This window comes from Heteronotia binoei, chromosome 17 (assembly GCF_032191835.1).
Source record: "Heteronotia binoei isolate CCM8104 ecotype False Entrance Well chromosome 17, APGP_CSIRO_Hbin_v1, whole genome shotgun sequence".
Classification (NCBI taxonomy): domain Eukaryota; kingdom Metazoa; phylum Chordata; class Lepidosauria; order Squamata; family Gekkonidae; genus Heteronotia; species Heteronotia binoei.
Window position 1 is genome coordinate 18,118,840 of NC_083239.1, and position 12,485 is coordinate 18,131,324.

Below are 12,485 nucleotides of genomic sequence, written 5' to 3' on the forward strand. Positions count from 1 at the left end.
TAATTAAATGTTCCTGTGTTCACTTCTAGAGGAGGTTGCCAGTTCTGTCTCTGAATGCATTGCTGTTCAGACCTTGACTCCACCTCTGCAAGGGATGGAGTCTTCCACATCAGGCGTGCCTCCTGATGCATGCAGAGAAACATCAGACTAACCCCTAGAGGGTCAGATCTCTGTTTTACAATATTAATGTTCTCACAGTTTCTCTTTTGACTACAAATCTGTCACAGGTCACAATTCGGGCCAAGATGAGCACTTTGAAGTCCAGTTGATTTTTAACAAGATGGATAAGCAAGTTCTGCCTTTAAAATCAAAGACATTTAAAGCCTTTGATGTGAGATTGAGCCTGCCTGCAATTTTTAGCATCTGCAGTCAAAAATGGTCACAGATCATCTTCTTGATTGGTGGAGGAAGAAGGGGGAGCTTGAAGAGGGCAGGTATTTCATGTTTAAAGCTTTTGAAACACACTTTACTCATATTCAAGCCCCACTCAATGATGTTGACTCACAAGTGCACAGTTTGGTAACCCTTTCGCAAGTTTTGCCTCTCCCAGTCCATCATCATTCCCACTGGTTTAAAGCCATTGTAAAATACTGGTTTCGATGCATCAGAGTGAAATAGGAATTGTGTTTTATTGGTAACTACATACTAAGACAACAAGGTAGGGCCATGGCCCCACTTATATACATGCATAAGAACCACCTCCCAGATCCCCATACCAAATCTCAGCAGTCAAGCTTCGTGCCAGAACTGCTCATTGGCATCCTGTTACAGTCCAAATTTGTCATGTATCCCAGAATCCTTAGAGTTCCCACAGTAGCCCAGGTGTGCACGAAAGCTACCTGCCAAACATTAAGTCCAGTACATAACAGCCATCCTAACATCAACGGGCCCAATCCACCAGGATGTTTTCTCTCCTGAACCTCATTGAAGTGTACATTGACAGTTCACCACAAACAGGGCTGTGCTCTATGATTCCCATGATTTTAGTTATAACTGGGGTTAAATGTCCTATTCCTTTTAAAAGAGACCCATTGTGTGGAAATAGGCGAAGTTTCACATGGCAAGAACATCAACCACATAATCTGGGAAATAACATCCCATTGGCCTGATCCAACATGGCTTCTCTTATGTTCTTAAAAGATATAGCATTGAAAAAAGTCCAGAAAAGGGCAACTAGAATGATTCAAGGGTTGGAACACTTTCCCTATGAAGAAAGGTTAAAACGCTTGGGGCTCTTTAGCTTGGAGAAACGTCTACTGAGGAGTGACATGATAGAGGTTTACAAGATTATGCACAGGATGGAGAAAGTAGAGAAAGAAGTACTTTTCTCTCTTTCTCACAATACATGAACTCATGGACACTCAGTGAAATTGCTGAACAGTGATTAACACGTGGAATTCACTGCCACAGGAGGTGGTGGCAGCTACATGCATAGATGCCTTCAAGAGGGGATTGGATCAACATATGGGGCAAAGGTCCATCAGTGTCTATTAGCCACAGGGTATAGATGGAACTCTCTGACTGGGGTAAGTATTCTTGGTGCTTGGGGGGGGGGGCAGTAGGAGGGCTTCTGGTGTTCTCATGGACCTCCTGATGGCACCTGGGTTGTTGTTGTTTTGGCCACTGTGTGACACAGAGTGTTGGACTGGATGGGCCATTGGCCTGATCAAACATGGTTTCTCTTATGTTCTTAAGTTTCTAGTCAAGGGATAGGGCAGTTTTTCTCCACATAGCATTGCCAGGTCTGTGTTGGGGAGGGGAGGGGCCTCAGCATGGTACAATACCATAGAGTCCACCCTTCAAAGCAGCCATTTTCTCCAGGGAAACTGATCTCTGCCAGCTGGAGATCAGTTGTAAAAGCAGGAGATCTCCAAGCCCTACCCAGAGGCCGGCAACCCTACCTCCACATCTCTTGGCAGCCATAAGTATAATTGACCCTGAAATCACATTAGAAGCAAGGTATTTAAAACAAAGCCCTGCCCCCGCTCTCAATCATCCTTCCTGTTCATTAGCCAGCTCATTCCTTCTTTGGATGTGTCAAGCACAACTAATTCTGATCAATAACTGATGGGTTCCTGGTCTGCCACAAGCAGGCCTGGATAAGATCACACGGAACCAAATGCTGCTAGTTTATTTTCCTTTCCTAACCCCTCTTTGTTTTATGACTGTTAATTACTGAGACCAAAGCAATCAGCACCTTCCCATGAATCCTCTTGCGGGAGGAAGTGCCATCTGGGCGATACAAGGCCGAATCCCTGATAACGGCCTGGGAATGTATGTAGTTTTGTTACTTATGTGTGAATGCTCTCTGGCATCCCCTCCCCATAGGAATCCCTTTGAAGTGTACCTTAAAACTTATGTATCAATGTATGGGTTTCATTCTTCTCAAGCCAAGGCTTGAGCCAAAGTAACGGTCTATCAATAAACGTAGTCTTTGTATCAACTTCGACTCGTCATTGAATCCATCTGCATGACATTTTGAGAAGAATCCTTTTGAAGCTTAACCATCCTGGCTACTTTATAACCGAATGGCCAAAAAGGTTCCAGGAGGTGGTGAGCTTCCTGACTTTGAGGAAGGGCCGTCCGTGCCATGGCATGTACTGGACGCCTGGAGAGCAGCAGCCTCGCCTCCTCAGATCCAGCAACTCCTGGTCACATCCCGGCAGTGGCAACTGCAGACCTCCACCACCACAATGGACGAGGCGCTGGCGTGAAGAGAAGCCATCCTAACCCGGCACATGCGCTGGGTAAAGATGGCCAATGCAGAGGTCGGCAACCCGGGACCGATGGAGCCGGAGGAGATCGACATCGTTGTGGTCGTTCCCCTACCAGACAGAGGCCCTGATCCAGGGAAGAGGGAGCTGGAGGTGCCGGTCCCAAAGGATGAGGAAGACGAGGTGGCCTCCGAGTTCCGAGCGATGGTCCGCAAGGAAGTGGAGACTGTGGTCAAGGGTCTGAGAGACCAGCGCCTAGACCCGCCGCACCTCTGGCGCCAAGAGACAGGGGTCGTAGCCGGGAGCTGGATGCCACATTTGACGAGGACCCAGAAGAAGTGGAATATTTCACAATCCAGGCGAACAGCTACATGAACTACCGGGGGAACACGTTCCCGGACGAATTCAGCTGAGTGGATTATCTGGGATTGAAACTGAAGGGGGCCGCCAAGAGATGGTACATGAGTTTGTATGAAGCTATGAGCCTGGAACTGGACTATGTGGCTACGTTCCTTCAGGCTCTGATGGCTCAGTACGAGGACCCCCTCCAGGAGACCCGGGCACTAGTGGCCCTTTGGGACATGCAACAGGGGTCGAAGTCAATTCGGGAGTACGCCACGCTTGTGGGCTGGATCCAACTTGTGGGTGAGGTCGAGACCAATATGAAGCAAGTGGCCATGCAGCGCCAGCAGCAGACAGGAAAGGGGGGGGGGTCAAGATCTGAAAACGGCACTCAAAACAGAGGCAAAGAAGCCAGTGGGAGGCGGCGGCGGGAAGGCTGTGGGGCCTCGCAAGTGCTTTCAATGCGGAGATCTGAACCACCTGGCCAGTAACTGCCCTAACCCCCCGCGGGCACCACCGAGCACACCCAAGCCGGGCACCCCTGCACCGAAGAAGACACCGGGCTGCCCTAAGGACGCGGCGAAGAGCAGTGTGGTGGCTGTCGGGGAGTCAGAGGAAGAAGGCTTCCTAGCAAACAAGCTGAGAAAGCGGAACTACGCAAATTCCTAGACCGGAACTTGAAATGGGGTTTCATTAGGCCGGCAACGGCCCCCCAAGCCACCTCAGTGTTGTTTAGAAAAAAGAAAGACGGCTCGCTTAGGCTTTGTACACACTTTCACGAATTTCAATTGGATTTCGACATCTAATGCCTACCCCATCCCCCTCATCAAAGACTTATTAAGCATGGTGTCCGAAGGGAAGATTTTCACCAAACTGGACTTGAGGGACGCATACTTCAGAGTGCGCATTAAGGAGGAGGATGAGTGGAAGACGACTTTTAATACTCCCATGGGACAATTTGAGTATTTGGTGATGCCATTCGGACTGCAGGGCGCACTGGGGGTGTTCATGAACTTTATCAATGATGTATTGCGGAAATTTTTGTTCAAGGGGGTGGTGGTGTACCTGGATGACATCATTATTTACTCACAGGACAAGAAGTCCCATGTAAAATTGGTGCGGGAGGTGCTGCGCACCCTGTTGGAACACAAACTGTATGCCAAACTGGCCAAGTGCGAGTTCCATAAGACCGAACTAGACTACTTGGGGTTCCGGGTGTCCGCGCAAGATTTGGCTATGGACCCGGCCAAAGTGCAGGCCGTATTGGATTGGGACCCCCCGAGGACACGTAGACAGCTACAATCTTTTCTTGGGTTCGCAAATTTCTACAGAAACTTCATAGCGAGGTTCACTCAGATTATGCTCCCCCTAACAGAGTTGTTAAAAATGAAGGGGAAAGGTCCAGAGGCCAAACGGCCGGGGGCATGCCTGAATTGGACACCGAAATGCCAAGGGGAGAGTCAGAAAAAGGAGATGGGTTGTGGTATGGGGGGGGGGGGAAACTATACGTCCCCAAGAGTATGAGGGCAGAAGTACTACAGTTTTGCCACGCAAACAAACTGGCAGGGCACTTTGGGTACGTGAAGACACTCCACCTAATTAGCCGGCAGTTCTGGTGGCCCTCCCTAAAGAAGGATGTATCAGAATTTGTATCTTCCTGTTCCATATATATAATGGCAAAAAGGAGAGGGGGAAAACTTCCTGGATTGTTGAAGCCAATAGAGATGGCTACTCGACCCTGGTCGGTAGTCTCGATGGACTTTATTGTGGAATTGCTGCCATCACATGGCAAAACAGTAATCTTGGTGGTAGTAGACACTTTCTCAAAACAAGCCCATTTTATCCCATGTGCACAACTCCCTATGACTAAAAAGCCAGCCTATTTGTTTTTTAACCATGTGGTCAAGTTCCACTCATTCCTGGACAAGGTAATTAGCGATCGGGGCCCGCAGTTCATTGCCAACTTCTGGCGGGAGTTTTGCAAACTAGTAGGGATGGAGCAAGGTCTGAGTTCCACCTACCACCCCCAGACCGACGGACAGACGGAATGCATGAATGCCTTATTATAACAATACCTGAGGTGCTACATAAACCACTAGCAATCAGATTGGGTGGACCTCCTCCCCTTTGCTGAGTACGGTTACAAGAACAGTGTACACAGCTCCACCAAAGCCTCTCCATTCCAAACTGTAAGCGGGTACGAGGGCAAACCGATTCCCTTACTGGTCGGTGTGGGACAAAGAGGCGTTTGCTGTAACTTATGCCTTGAAAACCTGGCGGTCATGGTTGGAGGGGGCCTGAGGCTTAGATACCAGTCTAGTGGGGCTACATGTAGGTCGCTGTGTGGGGCCAGGAAACCAAACTCTTTTCAGGCATAGAAGAGAACTGGATTGGTGCAGTATTGTCCATGGTGATTGGTAGGCAGTGTAACAGATCTGGTTTGGCTCAGCCTAGTATAAATATCAAGAGAGTTCTGCTTTGTCTGCTTAACACATCAGGCATGTCTGCACTTTGGGATTTGTCTGGAGCTATTTCCCTAAACACCTTTGACCTGGATGGCTCAGGCTAGCCTGACCTCATTTCATCTTGGCTGCTAAGCAGGGTCAGCCCTGGTCAGTATTTGGATGGGAGACTACCAAGGAATATCAGCTTAGTTATGCAGGCAATAGCAAACCACCTCTGCTCATCTCTTGCCTTGAAATCCTACAGGGCTGCCATAGGAAACGAAAGATCCCCTGTGCAAGCACCAGTCGTTTCCGACTCTATGGTGATGTTGCTTTCACAACGTTTTCACAGCAGACTTTTTACTGGGTGGTTTGCCATTGCCTTCCCCAGTCATCTACGCCCCCCCCCAGCAAGCTGAGTACTCATTTTACCGACCTCGGAAGGAAGGCTGAGTCAAACTCGAACCAGCTACCTGAAAACCCAGCTTCCACCGGGGATCAAACTCAAGTCGTGAGCAGAGCTTAGGACTGCAGTACTGCAGCTTTAACACTCTGTGCCATGGGGCTCTTAAATTGGCTGTAAAAAAAGGCAACAGAGAAGGACCAAGACATGACACAACTTGCTCCCAGCCTATCTGGTATCCTGATGCATTCAGAACAGAACCAAAGTGAAACAGCGATAAGATTTAGGTGCCTCCCTTTCCCACCACACAACAAAAACACACTCCTCAGCCAAATTGTATCCTTCTAAGCCCACTGACTTCAATGGACTTCAAGGGTGAAGCTCTGCATAGGACTGTATTGTAATTTGCATCACGTGTTTTGATGATGACTTGTTGCTTCCAGGGAAATGTCAGGTGCTGCCTTCCTCCCTTCCTGCAGAGACCAGGGAAAATGTCATACAAGCTGCAGGCGACCAGAAGCTCTTGGCATTTAGCATGGCTGGTAATTGCTTCACCTGAGGTCGAAGGCTGCCTGCTCTCCATAGACGGATGCCCTATTTGAAGCCTCCATGACAGGATTTCAAGTTGAGTTTCATAACATGATAAGAACATAAGAGAAGCCATGTTAGATCAGGCCAATGGCCCATCCAGTCCAACACTCTGTGTCACACAGTGGCAAAAATTATATATATATATATACACATACACACACACACACAAACACTGTGGCTAATAGCCACTGATGGACCTCTGCTCCATATTTTTATCTAAACCCCTCTTGAAGGTGACTATGCTTGCGGCCGCCACCACCTCCTGTGGCAGTGAATTCCACATGTTAATCACCCTTTGGATGAAGAAGTACTTCCTTTTATCCGTTTTAACCTGTCTCCTCAGCAATTTCATTGAATGCCCACGGGTTCTTGTATTGTGAGAAAGGGAGAAAAGTACCTCTTTCTCTACTTTCTCCATCCCATGCATTATCTTGTAAACCTCTATCATGTCACCCCGCAGTCGACGTTTCTCCAAGCTAAAGAGTTCCAAGCGTTTCAACCTTTCTTCATAGGGAAAGTGTTCGAGCCGTTTAATCATTCGAGTTGCCCTTTTCTAAACTTTCTACAATGCTATCATATCCTTTTTGAGGTGCGGCGACCAGAACTGCACACAGTACTCCAAATGAGACCGCACCATCGATTTATACAGGGGCATTATGATACTGGCTGATTTGTTTTCAATTCCCTTCCTAATAATTCCTAGCATGGCGTTGGCCTTTTTTATTGCAAACACACACTGTCTTGACATTTTCAGTGAGTTATCTAACACGACCCCAAGACTCTTGGTCAGTCTCTGCCAGTTCACACCCCATCAACTTGTATTTGTAGCTGGGATTCTTGGCCCCAATGTTCATTACTTTGCACTTGGCCACATTGAACCGCATCTGCCACGTTGATGCCCACTCACCCAGCCTCAACAGATCCCTTTGGAGTTCCTCACAATCCTCTCTGGTTCTCACCACGCTGATCAATTTAGTGTCATCCGCAAACTTGGCCACTTCACTGCTCACTCCCAACTCTAAATCATTTATGAACAAGTTAAAGAGCATGGGACCCAGTACCGAGCCCTGCGGCACCCCACTGCTTACCGTCCTCCACTGAGAAGACTGCCCATTTATACTCACTCTCTGCTTCCTATTATTCAGCCAGTTTTTGATCCAAAAGAGGACCTGTCCTTTTACTCCATGACTCTCAAGCTTTCTAAGGAGCCTTTGATGAGGAACTTTATAAAAAGCTTTCTGGAAGTCAAGGTAAACAACATCTATTGGGTCTTCTTTGCCCACATGTTTGTTCACCCCCTCAAAGAAATGTAACAGGTTAGTGAGGCAAGATCTTCCCTTACAGAACCCATGCTGAGTCTTCCTCAATAACCCGTGTCCATCAATGTGCCTACTCACTCTGTCCTTGATAATGCTTTCTACCAACTTTCCTGGTATTGAAGTCAGACTGACTGGCTTGTAATTTCCCGGATCTCCTCTGGAACCCTTTTTAAAGAGGGGGGTGACATTTGCTACCTTCCAGTCCTCAGGAATGGAGGCAGATTTCAATGAAAGATTACAGTTTTTTTGTTAGAAGATCCACAAGTTCAACTTTGAGTTCTTTCAGAACTCTTGGATGTATGCCATCCGGACCTGGTGACTTATTAGTTTTTAATTTGTCTATCAGTTGTAGGACCTCCTCTTTTGTCACCTTAATCTGACTCAGGTCTTTCAACACCCCTTCCAAAATTAGTGGTTCTGGGGCGGACAAAAAGTTCTCATCTTCCACAGTGAAGACGGAGGCAAAAAATTCATTCAGCTTCTCCGCCATTTCCCTATCCTCCTTCAGTAATCCTTTTACCCCATGGTCATCCAAGGGCCCCACTGCCCTGGCTGGTTTCCTACTTCTAATATATTTGAAGAAATTTTTATTGTTGGTCTTTATGTTTTTTGCAATATGCTCCTCATAGTCCCTTTTTGCCTGCCTGATCACAGTCTTGCATTTGATTTGCCACAGCCTGTGTTCCCTTTTACTAATCTCAATTGGACTGGTTTTCCACCGCTTAAAGGAGTCCTTCTTACTTTTTACAGCGGCGCAATCACTTTTACATCTCTCACCAAGTCTTGGGCATTACTTAGGACCAAATCCAGGATCGCCCCACCCCTGGTAGGTTCTGAGACCATCTGCTCCATAGCACAGTCATTGAGAGCATCAAGAAACTCAATCTCTTTCTCTCGACCAGAACACATATTGACCCAATCAATCTGCAGGTAGTTAAAATCACCTATTACAACACAGTTTTTACGTTTAGCTGCTATCTTCCATCATATTATAATCGTCCTCTCTCTTTTGATTTGGTGGGTGATAACAAACTCCCATAGTTAAATTTCCTTTTGGGCCCTCTATTTCAACCAAAAGCATTTCTAAAAGGGAATCTAATTCTCTGACTTCAGTCTTACTGGACCGTATATCCTCTCTGACATACAGAGCCACCCCACCTCCAACCCTTCCCTCCATATCCTTCCGATATAACTTATATCCAGGAATCACCGTGTCCCACTGATTTTCCTCATTCCACCAAGTTTCTGAAATTCCCACAATGTCTATGTTTTCTCCCAACACTAAACATTCCAATTCACCAATTTTACTTCGAACACTTCTAGCATTTGCATACAAACATCTATAATTTCCCAGGCAAGCTAGGCCCGCCACCTTCCTCCTGCCGCCTCGAGACTCTGGCAGACAGTCCATACTGTTTGTCACCATCACAGTAGACATTTCTGATCCGTTACCCCGGTAGAAAAATAGCAGCCAACCCTTCATCTCTTTGAGATGAGTTCTCCCGAACCAGAGACATTTCATCTCCTGTTGGCTTTCCCCCAAGATTTAGTTTAAAAACTGCTGTGCCACCTTTTTGATTTTAAGCGCCAGCAGCCTGGTTCCATCCGGGGACAAGTGGAGACCATCTCTTTTGTACAGCTCCCGCTTGTTCCAGAAAGCATCCCAGTGCCTAACAAACTTAAACCCTTCCTCCTTACACCATCGTCTCATCCACACATTGAGACTTCTAATTTGTGCCTGTCTCTCCTGCCCTGCACGTGGAACAGGTAGCACTTCTGAGAAGGCTACCTTGGAAGTCCTGGACTTAAGTCTCCCGCCTAGCAGCCTACATTTTCCCTCCAGGACCTCACGACTGCATTTCCCCACATCGTTGGTGCCAACATGCACCACGACCACAGGCTCCTCCCCAGCACTGTCTATCAGCCTATCTACTACACGCATAATGTCCGCTACCTTCGCACCAGGCAGGCAAGTCACCATACGGTCAGTACGTGGTTTCGCCACCCAGCTGTCTACTTGCCTAAGGATCGAATCACCAACTACCAACCCCCCCCCTCTCCCTCTGCCCAGGGATGGTTCCTTGGCGCGAAAGGATTCCCGCTCACTAACAGAAGAAGAAGTCCCTTCTGAGGGCGCATTCCCCTTATCCTCAGCACAGTGCCCTGTTCCCTCTCGACTCTCACGCTCTCTGGCAGCAACGGAGCTGCTACGTTCAGAGCGGGGCTCATCTAATACGCCCCCGAGAGTCTTCCCCAAGTGCCTAACTGACCATCTCTGCTTCTCCAGGGCAGTCACCTCGGCCTCAAGGGTACGAACTCATTCCCTGAGGACCAGGAGCTCCTTGCATCGAGCACACACCCTAGACTTCTTTCCTTTGGGCAGATAGTCGTACATGTGACACTCAGTGCAAAACACTGGAAAGCCCCCAACCCCCCGCTGGCATTCTGTCTTCATGATAGAATATACAGTCCTCTTTAAATGCTGTTTGTTTAAGTGGCTCCCCTTCTGGAGGGTCAACTTACCTTATTGGGAGAACAAGGAAATCAGGGATCTGGGTTCCTGGTTTAGGGAGCCCCTAGGTGAAGAGCCACAGGCCAAGAGCCCTTTAGCTCTCGCCAAAGGCTCGCACCTTTGGCAAGGCGCAGCTTAAAATGCAAAGAGGGTGGAGCAGAGGCACTCCTAAGCAATCAGCAGCAATCACTCTCAATCTCTTTCACCTTTAGCCCACTCAACCAAAGAGCAGTTCCCCAGCTATCACAACTCAGAATTTTAGGCAGCCCCACAAACCTCAGAATAAAGTCTTTCAAAACTCAGAAATTCTCAGCAGTTTCTCCAGCTGCCTTAGCTATCAGAGCTGCTCTGCTCTGTTCTGCTCCTCTCAGACCTCTGTGAGATGATGGAGACTGCCATCCCCCTGGCAGCAGCAGGTTTCATGAAAAGTGCCAGCTGGACCTTGCCTAGTGTCAGGCCACCCAGGGTACCTTCTAGCTGCCAACCCAATTTCCCTGAGCCATCTGCATGGGAAGGAAGGATAAGAGGCCAAAGGTCACCAGTAGGGCTGTCCATGCCAGCCAAAGGGCCAGTTTGGTGTAGTGGTTAAGAGACTCTAATCTGGAGAACCAGGTTTGATTCCCTGCTCCTCTGCATGCAGCAGGAGGGTGACCTTGGGTCAGTCAAAAGTTCTCTCAGAGCTCTCAAGAGCAGTTCTCTAAGAGTTCTCTCAGCCCCACTTACCTCAGAGATGAAGGAGAGATGAAGAGAAGATTGTAAACTGCTCCGAGAATCCTTCAGGTAGTGAAGAGCAGGGTATAAAAAACAACTCTTACTCCTACTCCTCTTCTTCTTCAATTGGGGTCAGAGTTTGGGGAAGGGATGAGGTTCAGTGGGGATGTGATATCATAAACCCTCTGAAGCTGTCATCTCTTCCAGGGGAAACTATCTTTATAGTCTGGAGATCTGTTGCACTTCCGGGCCTCCACCAGGAGACTGACAACTGGAGTTGCAAGTCAAGAGCTGGTTCAAAGTATTTTGTCACTTCAACCAAGCTACACCTGGCAGCATCACTGACCTGGAGCAAGTTGAGCCCTTGCAAGAGATGCAGGAAAATACAGGCTCACACCAGATCACAAAAAACATCTCCACAAAGGCAAAGTTGTAAGGCTGCACATTTTCTCCTTAAAATTGCACGAGGAAAGTAGCTAGGGACTTTAAAAAACCACAAAAATCAAAGCTGAGTATGAGTAAACTGTTGCAAGCACAAGAATATTATAATAATCTGTCAATAATTGACCTTTAACAAAGAGTTTGAAAAGGAGGCAATGATAGCTTGATAGCTGTGGCTATCAAGCCGCAGGAGGGAATAATAGCTTGGAGGAAGGGAATGATAGCCTGATAGCATGATAGGTTGATAGCTGCAGCAGTTGGAGCAAAGAAAATGGCACAGGTGTAGGTGGGACTTGCCAAAAATGAGCATCCACACGACATACAGAGCTGCTTTGACAGCAGTCTTTCCAAAAGATCATACCAAGCCAGTTTTGGGAAAGAGCCTGGCAAAGGGGAGTAGGGGGAAGGACACACATACACAGTCTATGGGTGTTCTTGAAAACAGCACTGCTATAAGTAAGCTGAAACAGGAAAAAAAAACATTTTTGTGGAAGCAAGGTGAAACTGGCCAGCAACACTTCTTCACCTGGATCCAAGCAAGGAGCACTTCTGGTGGAGCAGACTTGGGCCTAGTAAGGAAGAAGAAGTGTGTGGGGGGGGCACTGCCTCAGAGATGTTTTCTGGGTGCCCTCGCAACAAGCTCTCTCTCCTCCCTCCTTCTGCTTGCCCTATATGGGCAGGTGCTATGGAGAAGGGCAGATTTGCTGGGCTAAGGAGAACTACCACAACAGTGTAGAGTCTAGAATGCTATGCTAGGATCTGGGAGACTCAGGTTCAAATCCCCTTGGGTGCCCTTGTGCCAGTTCTACACTCTCAAACTCCCCTACCTCACAGGGTTATTGTATGCATAAAACAGAGGAAAGGAGAATGACATAAGCCATTTTTGGTCCCCATTGGGCAGACAGGTATAAATAAGACAAATAAGGAAGGTTAATGAACCCAAATCCTCTGCACTAGAAACCAATGGCACATAACTTCTCAAACTGGATGATATTAGCCAACTGGATT